This window comes from Papaver somniferum, chromosome 2 (genome assembly GCF_003573695.1).
Source record: "Papaver somniferum cultivar HN1 chromosome 2, ASM357369v1, whole genome shotgun sequence".
Classification (NCBI taxonomy): Eukaryota; Viridiplantae; Streptophyta; class Magnoliopsida; order Ranunculales; family Papaveraceae; genus Papaver; species Papaver somniferum.
Window position 1 is genome coordinate 156,136,473 of NC_039359.1, and position 12,077 is coordinate 156,148,549.

Genomic DNA, 12,077 nt, shown 5'->3' on the forward strand with positions numbered 1-12,077 from the left:
AGACACATTTTTGTGTTTAATTTGATCTCAATACTATATATTGTTGGCACTCGAGTTTGTACTAATTTTGGTGTTTTATGTGTTTGTAGGCACCTTTGGAAAATAAACATTTTTTGGAAAATTCGTCTCGAAAAGTTGGTAAAATCCCCGGAGGACACGTGTTATTCGGACTCTCACCGTTGTATAAGGGGCACCTCAATTACTAAGGGGCACCCCAGGTAACCCCAAAAGGCATCTGCTATTCGCACCCCAGTTCCGGTTAGGGGGAGGACGTCTTCTTCCCAACTTCAAAAACCAAAAATTGGCGGGAAAAAAATACTATCAACTGGCAGATGTTTTGTTAGAATTTTTGAACGTGTTCTAGGGCGATTCAATGGCTGATTTTTGGTAGGAAGTTGTGATATGTCCTAGCACACACGTTTTGGGCTTTTGGTTCGATCAAATTTGGCCAGAATTAGCTGGATAATTCACGGAATGCAAAACAGGGAAACACGGGTTGGACACGGGATTGTAGAAGATTTGAGCGTGTTCTGCTCATGCATGGGGGCTCTAGCAACATTGTGGGTCGTGTGTAAACATTTCTAGAGTGACCAGGATGGAAATCTACGCGTGAGAAGCTAAATCAGGGAAGAAAATATTCCCGGAATATTTTTTCATCAAACCTAGTTAAGAGAGAATTATCTCGAGTTATAGCGAGACTTCTTGATCCTTTGGAGTATATATAGAGTGATGGGGACTCATAGAAGAGGTGTCGAGAGTCTGGGGGGCTGAGGAGAGCCAGAGAAGAAGAAATTCGAGTTTTCCCAAACTCGGTTTCTGCTGCTGATGCTGCTGATGAACATGAAGAACACGAAGAACGTACCCGCACCAGCAGTCGTTTTTCTACAGTAATAACGACTCACACCTGTGGGTCATACAGCAGGCAGACTTATTTGCTACAACCTTTGCGACACAGCGGCAACAGTCTTATTTTGTCACTGAGGGTCGTAGTTCTCTCGTTTGTAATAAATATAATTGTTACAAACCCGGTTTTATTGTATTTCTCATATTCTCATCATTTGTAAACCATTTTTGAGCATCAGTGAAATATTTTGAGAGGTTTTCCAACATGATGAGCGACTAATTCCCTCGTAACCAAGGCAATGGAGGAAGCTATTCACGCAACATAAATGGGTAACTATTTCATTTAATTATATAATTCACCTAATCGCTGCTTTTGCAGAGTTTTAAATTATTTGAATGATTGTCTTAATTATTTGTTATTCAGTTTGATAGGTTATGCTTGGTTTAATCTCTTGATAATCTATGCTTAAGGTTTACAAATAATGTTTGAGAATCAGTATGATTTATAGTGAATTAAAGATAAAAGAGGACTTAAGAATTGAATAGAGTTTTGAAATATTTATCATTCAATTTTTCATAATAGTGGAATCTAGTGTCTTGGTTACCTCTCGCACCCATTGTTAATATTTTTATATATATATTTTTATTAAATCTAAAATTCCATTTCCTTCACAAGTCTGAAACGAATCCTATTTACTACAATCACAATAAAAAATCTTAATCATTTTGCTTAGGTATATTTACTAAATAGGATTCATTTCAGACTTGTGAAGGAAATGGAATTTTAGATTTAATAAAAATATATATACAAAAATATTAACAATGGGTGCGAGAGGTAACCAAGACACTAGATTCCACTATTATGCAAAATTGAATGATAAATATTTCAAAACTCTATTCAATTCTTAAGTCCTCTTTTATCTTTAATTCACTATCAATCATACAGATTCTCAAACATTATTTGTAAACCTTAAGCATAGGTTATCAAGAGATTAAACCAAGCATAACCTATCAAACTGAATAACAAATAATTAGGAAAATCATTCAAATAATTCAAAACTCTGCAAAAGCAGCGATTAGGTGAATTATATAATTAAATGAAATAGTTACCCATTTATGTTGCGTGAATAGCTTCCTCCATTGCCTTGGTTACGAGGGAATTAGCCGCTCATCATGTTGGAAAACCTCTCAAAATATTTCATTGATGCTCAAAAATGGTTTACAAATGATGAGAATATGAGAAATACAATAAAACCTACAAACCAGAGAACTACGACCCTCAGTGACAAAATAAGACTGATGCCGCTGTGTCGCAAAAACTGTAGCAAATAAGTCTGCCTGCTGTACAACCCACAAGTATGAGTCGTTATTACTGTAGAGAAACGACTGCTGGTGCGGGTTCGTTCTTCGTGTTCTTCATGTTCATCATCAGCATCAGCAGCAGAAACCGAGTTTGGGAAAACTCGAATTTCTTCTTCTCTGGCTCTCCTCAGCCCCCCCAGACTCTCGACACCTCTTCTATGAGTCCCCATCACTCTATATATACTCCAAAGGATCAAGAAGTCTCGCTATAACTCGAGATAATTCTCTCTTAACTCGGTTTGATGAAAAAATATTCCGGGAATATTTTCTTCCCTTATTTAGCTTCTCACGCGTAGATTTCCATCCTGGTCACTCTAGAAATGTTTACACACGACCCACAATGTTGCTAGAGCCCCCATGCATGAGCAGAACACGCTCAAATCTTCTCCAATCCCGTGTCCAACCCGTGTTTCCCTGTTTTGCATTCCGTGAATTATCCAGCTAATTCTGGCCAAATTTGATATATATCCATGTTTTTAGGAGGAACACGATTATGAGGTTTAACTGATGACCTAGGTTTATCTCTAGAGAATCGTTTAATTCTCTTCAAAAGAAAATCCCTAAACTGTCTTGTGATTAAGGAGACTGACTTGTCAAGATCTTCATCTGATGAATCAACCTCAGGAAGATCATCTTCAGAGATGCAAACACTTTTACTTTTGTCAAGTAATTTAGTGTTCTTTTGTGCTTTGAAAGCTACATCCTTTTCGGATTTGGATGTATGCTCATGGTCAAAGATCTTTAACTTCCCAATCAGAGTGTTTCTGGAAAGAGTTTCAAGGTTATTACCTTCAACGATGGCATGCTTCTTAGAATCGTATCTGGATGGCAGCGATCTAAGAATTTTCATCATAATGTCCTTTTCAGGAATAGTCTTACCCAATGCAAAAGATGCATTTTCCCAATCAGAATTTAGGTTTTGAAGCCTATCTTCCTTGTCACAGGTATTCCCTTCAAATACGGTTTCTAAGATGTCCCAAGCATCTTTAGACCGAGTGCACGTAGTCACATGGTGCTGAAGATCTAGAGTAATGGCATGGATGATAGCATTTAACCGTCAGAATTTTTCTACCGTAGGATTATAGCCACTAACAACATAAACCCATGATTGAAAATCACGCGCTTGAAGAAAGGCACGCATAGCAATTTTCCAATAAGTAATTTGAGCCATCGAAGACTGGTGGTACGTTTATGGAGATAGCACTTCTGTCCATATTCAGATCGCTACAAACACAAACTTATAAGGTTTTCAATTTGTTTGCCTGCTCTGATACCAACTGAAAAAGAGGGGGTCTAACAACCACACCCAATAATTCGTTTGGAAATCTGAATAGAAAAACTCCAATATACTTTCAAGAGAATCAACTAGACAGTTAGACTCAATCTAGATAAAAGTATATCCAGGAGTTATGTATATATTTCACAATGTAATCAACAAACCAAACAGATAGAATCCGCGAGCCTGATTATTATGTGAAACAACTTGAACGGTACCAAAGACCAATGTTCAAGGACAAATCAATTTCAATCAACAACCAAAGGTTGGATTTCTCAATTGATCGATTCAATGCACAACATGTGATATTTCAATTATATAACAAAATATAAGGTGGAAAAGAAATAGCACCTTTAGTTTCCTCCCTTCCTTCATCTACTATTAAGTCTATGACCCTCTTCAGCCATATCATCATGTCTGGATGGAAAGAAAGCCATGCTCTGTAAGCTTTCCTTCCCCTTTCAGTAATCTTCACTTCTTTGGTGCTTCCAAAATACTCAATCGAAAAAGACTCTCTCCATCTGAAAAATTCTTCCATCTTGATATTTTTCTCCCTCTTCATATTTGCTTCTATCCTGAGAAAGAGAATTTTCTTGTCAGTTTATGATTATCAGCATTCTTTCTTTTTCTTCCAGTTATTATAGATCTGAGGACTAAAAACCCTAAAAATAACAAAGAATAAACTATTAAATCAAACTCCACTAACCAATAAATCTCGGCCTTAAGGGGAAGGATCAAAGATCCATCCTTAGACGACGAAGAAGTTCAATTATCACACTCTCAGACGGAATCAATCAAGATCGAAACGATTGAGAAGGTAAGCTTGAAAACAAAGAATAATCGCCATGAGAAAGAATTCTACCGTAAAAAGGACTTGACGGCGTAACTTGTTCTCCCATCTTACTATTTTATTTTTCCTTGAAACATCTCAATGTAGGTCGTTGGGAATTGGGAGGATTGGCGCATTTATAAAATGCACTCTCAGCTACAAATCTATATTTTTTGATTCTTGATATCCAACAAGCCTACCAACTTTACCATGCATAATTTTCCAAGATTCGACTAACTTATGTAACGAGAGTAACAACTTTAATTCGGCTGTTTCATTGGGATTCTTCTTCCATTTTGATGGCTGACATTTATCAAGATGATGTTATTATAAAATGGTAAGAGCTATCCGTTGAGCCTCCATAACTTTTTTTTATTCTCTATCTTCTAGTTTCTTTGTAACTGATTTGTTTCTTCGAGGTTTCTTTTCCTGCTCTTTTTGTTTTGTTGGGGCTCTCCAAATGTGAATTGTTGGCCTTAGCGTTTTCCAATATATTCGTATAGAGGTGCAAAACGTGCCGGCCCGGAACAACCCGACCCACGAGATCACGTGCTTAGCATGCTGCATGTTGTGTTGGGCTGTGCCAGAGATTCAGACGTGCTGTGCTAAATGGCGTGCCGTGCTGTATTGTGCCAGAAAAATAAACGTGGTGTGCCGTGCTGGACTGTGCTAGCACACTTATTTTATGTTCTCCAAAATAAATATTTTTGAGATATTTTAGTTAGTACATGTATTATTATTAAAATAAATTAACATAACGAAAATAAAATAAAATGTCATAAATTGGCTAAACCAATGATTTTTTTGTGAAATATGCATCAAATGTGATGTATTGTGTAGTATTTTACGCATGACGTGGCGTGCTTTCTTCGCGTGTTGTGCTGTGATGTGTCGCGTGCTAACACGTATTGCGTGTTGTGCTGTGCCGGTGTGCCTATTTATCTGGCACAACACAGGACATTAAGCAAACGTACTTTGACCGTGCTGGTCCGGTCACGTGTTGTGCCGTGCTGTGCTCGAATTTTAACGTATTGTGTTGTGTCTTAAACGTGCTGGCCCGTCCCAATTTACACCTCTATATTCGTATCTTTATTGACCAAAAACAAAAACGACTTTAACAATCACAAACAAAAACGAGAGGTATGATGTTAGGAGCCAAGATTATTATGCATGTTGGTGCGAGTACAAAAGTTTGATACTAAAATATTAAACCACTGTGAACACACAAATCACGAAGGGATCCGAGTGCTCACAATCTATCATCATCATCTAAGGAGATTTGTGATGATGATATCCTAGTGTTGATTCATTGGCTCAAAACCATCGGGTTTATCATAGCCTCATCTAACAACTCCATGCGAGGCGTTTGCGCACGGGATATAAGTACAAGCAAAGAAAACAAAACGTATAAGTAAAGATCCATGGGGCTAAATAAATATAAAGTGCTGAAATGTAAATAAGACCAAGGTTTACGTGGTTCAGCACTAAGGCCTACGTCCACGGGGTTTGTTGTTTTACTATATTCTTCACGGTTACACGAATAGTCGAATGACTTTTGGGTTTACATGTTTCTCTATTCTAAATGATTAACTTACACTTTCAAACTCTCTCTCTCTCTCCTCCCATTCCTGATTCTTCCGATCCCCTTTCCTCTTGGTGGAGACGGGGTATTTATAAGGTTAGAATGTGGGACCCATCTCTGATGACCGTTGGAACCTTATCTTCTTGTGTCCTTGCGTCTATCACGCAGAGGTCTACGTTTGCCCCTTGATCCCGCAGAGGCATCCTCGCTCGTTCCACAGGTTGATCGACACGTACACTGCTCAGAGTGTTAAATGTGGGTAGTTGAGGGGTCTGCTCGTGTCAGACAAGTGTCTTCTGCCCCTGTCACGTCCGTGTCAGCTAACTTTCTCTCCACCGTTGATCCTAGATTCTCTTTTGGGGATGCGATAAAGTAACTCCTCGGGGTTTATTTGGTGTTTCGTGGCGCATCATGTTTTGATGTTTTGGCCTGCATGCTTTCCACGTATCTTTTTATATACACGTGTCTGATAGTGAGATATATGTGTACACAATTTGCCCCTTTTGTTCGGGCTTGAATGTCTAATGGGTGCCTTGAAGAAAAACTATCGTCGCATATTCTTCTCACTCCTAATAACTTTTCCTAGATACTTGGGCACGTCTTTTATTCGTGCATTAACTGCTTATGTAACGGGCAAGTTTCCCATTCCTCCATTAATTTCCTTCTCTTTCTTTCGGGTATATTAAGGAGAGAAAGAAAATTAATTTCATTCTTCCTAAACATTCTCTCAGTTTTCGTTCTTTGTTTTTCAGCCCTTAAATTTTCTGTCTGTCTTCATTGAACCTGTGACCTTAAATTCTCTGTCAGTCTTTATTGAACCTGTGATCTTAAATTCTCTGCACCTTAGCATTAATCACGCCCGCTTCCACTGTTTGTTTCTTCTGCTGCTGTTTTTGCCGGTAAGTTTTTCTTTTCTTTATTTCCATTGTTTTACGATGTGTTGATTTGTAAATTCTCTTCTACTGTTGTTCCTTGTTTGTGATGAAGAACTTCTTTTTGATGCTTGCATACTAGTTTGCCCCTGTTCTTTATCTTAAATCAAGGAAGCCACTGTTTTGCTTGTATTTGAGTTTTTGAGGGTCTGAATTTTATGGAATTTTGAGCATGTATACTAATTTTAGGGTTTCTGCATTATCGTGTGTATATTGCTATTGATGTGGTTTTTTGATCTTTGGTAATGTTTTTGAATGTGTGTAACTTGTTCTTGATTTTAATATTTTCGCAGCCATGTCTGACCGTCCGCGGCTTACTTGTCAGACTCCTGGTTCTGGTCTATCGAGATCTCCTCCGCGTAGAGAATCTCAAGATGATGTTCGTCGGAGTCGAGTTTCTTCTGGAGCGAAGGCCTCGTCTTCTAGGGAAGAGATTCCTCCGACAAATCCTTCTGGTTCCCGAAGAGTCTTCGATCGCGCAGCGTCTCGTCCTCGTGATGATATTAGGAGTACGCAGGCTCCGCCTCGTGCTGTTGCTTTTGACGTTCCTCCTCTACGTTCGTTAGTGCCCGAGCATCATCTGCGGTCCCCTCCAACTTTTAAAGGGAAGAATACGAAGGGTGTAGTTCCGAGGGCTGAATCTTCAAAGAATCCTCCGTGAAGAGAAAAGCTTCCGAAGCGTTCATTAGTTCATCCGGCCCCGCCGAGGAGGATGAGGCTGCCCCCTTGATACGTAGTGTCTCGGTTAGTAAGAAAAAAGTAACCTTCAAGCATATTGATCTCGAAATATTCAAGGAAAAGCATGAGCTCAAGCCTTCGGGGTTCGTTTCTATGCCCCTGAGGATGATATTACTTATGAGCTTATCTCAAAGTATGAGTTCGATGAATTTCATTTGTTAACGACGGTTGGAGCGTTCGAAGCTGGTCTTATGCTGCCGTTGTACAAATCAGGTGATTCCTTCTACTATGACGTGCTCGCTAGTCGTGAAGGCTCTTCCACCAATACTCACAGCCGTTCCGTATCCCAACTATCGGGGAATTATCTCCGCGCCCTGAAGGAGTGCTATCTGCGGAGTAAGGGGGAGACGTCGATGACTTGCTACGTCCCCAATCCCGCGGAGAAGGAATGGTATACTCCTGAGAATTTCAATAACTCCTTCGGTGATTACGTCAATAGTAGGAACCGCAAGCCGTGGAGTGTCAGCCTTCGGAATCTCGCTGCTCCTCGGGGCGAGATTCGTCTGTTAAATGAGGTCAGCGATGCCAAGCTGAAGTATGTTCCTGGCACGGAGGGGTCTAGTCATCGGAAACTCTTCCCACGCGCGCGAGAGGATCAAGCGCGATCATGACTACGAGTGGCACGCCACCGTTATCGAAATAGTTGGTCCGTGGGCTTACGGTTGGATTCCTGGTCCCCGCGGTTGGCGGCCTACCGAGAGTAGTAAGCCACGCGAGTCTCCTCCTGCTCGTTATGGAGATTTCTGTCCCTGGCGTTTGAACTTTGCGGGTATGAATTTTCCTTATGCCCTTGACGTCGTAGAGGGAGACGAGGAGGAAGGTTCTGGTGCTATACTTCCACCGAAGAATACCTCAACTGCTCAGGTACGCGGATTCTAGCTGCGCTTCTTCTTTTAGAAATTCATCTGACGGGAAAAATAATTCTTTTTGTGGTGTTGTTTTTCAGGTGTTGAAGAAGAAAAAGATTAAGCCGAAGCAGTCTTCTACTATTGTGATGGGCGAGGCTGAGGCCCAAGAAGAAGTTACTAGTCCAGTGAACGAAGAGTTTGCTGAGGATGAGGAGATTACAGATGGGGAGGAACGTACTGGTACTTCCCCTATCAATGTCGAAGAAGAGGTCTTCGTTGGTCATGTTGGTGATGAAGGAAGGAACAAAGCCGTGGTGGCTGATGGCGTTGTTATTGGGGCATTTCTGTCCCTGCTGGTGATGTCGCGGGATACCCTTCCCGCCTCTCAAGAATTTTCTTTTGATCGGATGTACTCCACGGGGGAGTTCTTTGACGATGCCCTCGATTTTCCCGAGGACTTCTCTTTACTTTCCCCCAATGATAATTGGGATGTTCTTGGTGGTGATGGTAATGGAGACGCTACTGTTGAAGATGGTGGCGCGGAGGAGCATGCTGCGCATGTAGGCCGGAGGAGCATGCCGACATTTGTGCTGAGGGGGCCGTGTCAGAGAAGGGGAAATCGGTCATTGATGCTGCTGATAATCTTCCCAGTCGCCGACGTCTGAGGGCGAGGACGCCATCATGGATTGGTTCAAGGAAAAGAATCTTCTATTTGTCCTCATCCCGCCCCTGTTGTTGCTGGGGAAAAGGAATCTACTGCGTATACCCGTCGCATGATGGAGATGTCTCTAAGGCGCGGGTGTCTGAAGCCTGGGGAAAAAATTTGAGTGTTCCCGAAGCTACCCTTGTGCCGGAGCCTCCTACTTCCGTTGCAGATATGATGGCCATCGCCGACGGGTATCAATATGGCTTTCCGCAGCAGCGTGTCTTGGAGGTAAATTTTCGTACATACTTTTTCGTGACATCGAATGCTTCGGTGAAATAATGTTTGTCATCTTGATGTGTAGATGATGAGGAGTGAGCATTGTAACCACGTGTGTATCAGTTCTTCAAAGCGAAATCTCTGAAGCTCGAGGCTAAGCTTCGTCACAGAGAAAAGGAATTATCTGCGGCTGAGGTGAAATAGAAGAACTGAGAAAAGCCTCAAGGAGAAAGAAGCTGGGTGAAGCAGAGGCCGGTCTTCGTTCCGAGCTTGTTGCTGTTCGCGCTGAGTTAGAGCAAACTCGCAGCCAAGTTTCAACTTTCACAGGTTTGGTTCTTTTTCCCTCGCAGTATGTCGTCATTCCTCTATTTCTTAGTTGTTCTGTCTGAGTCTCCCCACCCTATCTCCAGTGGGTGGCGTCCCCGAGCTGATATGGCTTCGAAACGAAAGAGCTCGGCAAAAATCTCGTATTAGAGATCTGGTTGAGAAAATTAAGAATGAAGCCAAGAAATGGGATGCTCGGGCTGAGGTATGGCGCGCGAGGCATGTTCAGATGGTCGACATGCAAAATCTGTACAACCATGATCGTGCTTTATTTAATGGCACACTGCTGTGGACACGTGATAGTCTGCGGGAAGCCCGTGAGCGTACTTCCTTGCTGGAGTCTAGGATTCAGCTGCTGGAAGAAGAATTACAGAAGGCTCGATCCATTCCTCTTTCAGGGGTTAAGGATAATATGCTCTGTCTTGTCAGAGAAAGAGATGATGCCCGTGCCGAAGCCCATGCTCTAAGCAAGCTTGCCGCGTCCCGCGTTGAAGTAGCTCGTCAGGCTGAGTCTGAGAGGAATCTTGAAGTGTGTATGTACAGACTTAGCAAAGGGGTCTCAGAGATAAATAAAGAGGTCGACCATCTTCGTCACATGGACTCGATGAAGCAGGTAGAATTAGATGCCTGTCAATTTACTCTCACCAACCTTCAACTAGACTATAAGAAATTATCCGCGGAATATGACCATCTTGATGAAGCGCGAGATGCGGTTGTTAATGAGTATGAAGAGGCTTCGGCTTGTGTCGAAGGTATAATCCTATTTCATCGAGTGTGACCGTGTTTTTTTTCTGCGCTAACTCCGTGGTGTTGTCTTTTTCAGAGCTCGAGGGACACCTTCGCGTCACAAATGAAAAACTTGAAAAGGCTCAATCTTCCTTAGCGCAGCAGGAAGAACAGACCAATCATTTCAAGAATTTAGCGGCAACCCGCGAGGAGGCCGTTGGTGCTGCTTCTAGAGAAGTGAATCGGCTATCTTCGTTATTATCCCAAGCCCAACAGCGGACAACAGTTATTAAGCACAAGGCTCGTTGTCAATTGGCTGAGGAGACGAACAAGATGCTGGAGAGGATAGAACTTGGCCTAAAGAACGAGCATGGTCTCGTGAAGAACTATCCTCGTCGTCCAGTTCCTTCTGCCTTGCCTGACTCCTCGGGACCTCTTCTGGTGGGAGCGTCCCTTCAAGTCTTCGGAATAATCCTGCCGATGGGGCAGCAATCTAGGCAGAGACCGCAGCATTTTGTAGGGGCCGCGGCATCATTATCCTTCCCTTTTTGTAATCATGTAACAAGAATATTTTTTGCTGATATCCTGTAAAAGGAATATTTTTTGATGTGTATCCTTGAATTGGCCTTTCACTTTTTGTAATCATCCTTTATGAAATGGATCCTTTTCTTGATATACCTGCAATGTTGGTTTGTTTTTATTTTAAGCATTTGTGAAAAAACAAACAAAAGTTTTTAAGTGTTTGGTGCGATACTGAAGGAAGGTACCTTCGTGATCGTCTTGAGACCTGTCACCCCGCTGGCGAATCCTGGGCCAGAGGATTCCCAGACGGTGGGGGCCGGGGCAACGTTCTAGGATATGGGATTAAAATATTTACACACCCATTCCGTCGACCCGTTGCCTTAAGATTGGTTGGGTATCTCTTTCTGCTGGGTGCCTTCCCCCTGGTCTTACACTTATGGACACTGATGGGGGAGCCCTGAGAGATTGTAGATTAACTACTTTCCCCAATATTGTCGATAGATTCCGCTGACTTGATAATTTGAAAGCTTGTTTGATTGATAAGTTGAGGCCTGCAATTCCTCTTCCAGAGATAGAAACATGTGGAGCGGTCAGGCTCCCTTCTTCTTCTGGTACACTCCAAGCAGATTCAAGTCTGCGTTGCTCCTATGGGAAGTATGGTTTGAGCCACTTAGCATTCCAAGGATGCCGGAGGACCTCGCCTTTTAGATTACGAAGGTAGTAGGAACCGTTACCCGCAACGTCGTGTATTACAAAAGGTCCTCCCCACGTAGGTGCTAATTTTCCCCATTTCTTTTCTTGCTGATACCGTGGGATTGTTCTCAACACATACTGCCCCTCTACAAAATTCCGCAGCTTTACCTTTTTGTTGTACTCCCTTGCTAGTCTTCGTTGATAATTTTCCATCTTTTGTAATGCGACTTCCCTTCTTCCTTCCAAGTCGTCCAACCTTTCTAACATCATATCTGTTGTGAGGTTTTTCTCCCAAGCTTCGGTCTTCGTGGTTGGCATGAGGATTTCCGTAGGTATGACTGCTTCAGCTCCATAAGTTAGAAGAAACGGGGATTCCCCGGTGGCGGATCTTCGTGTTGTCCTGTATGCCCATAACACATTGTGCAGTTGTTCGCACCATCTTCCTTATGCTCGTCTAATTGTTTTTTGAGTATAAGGGCG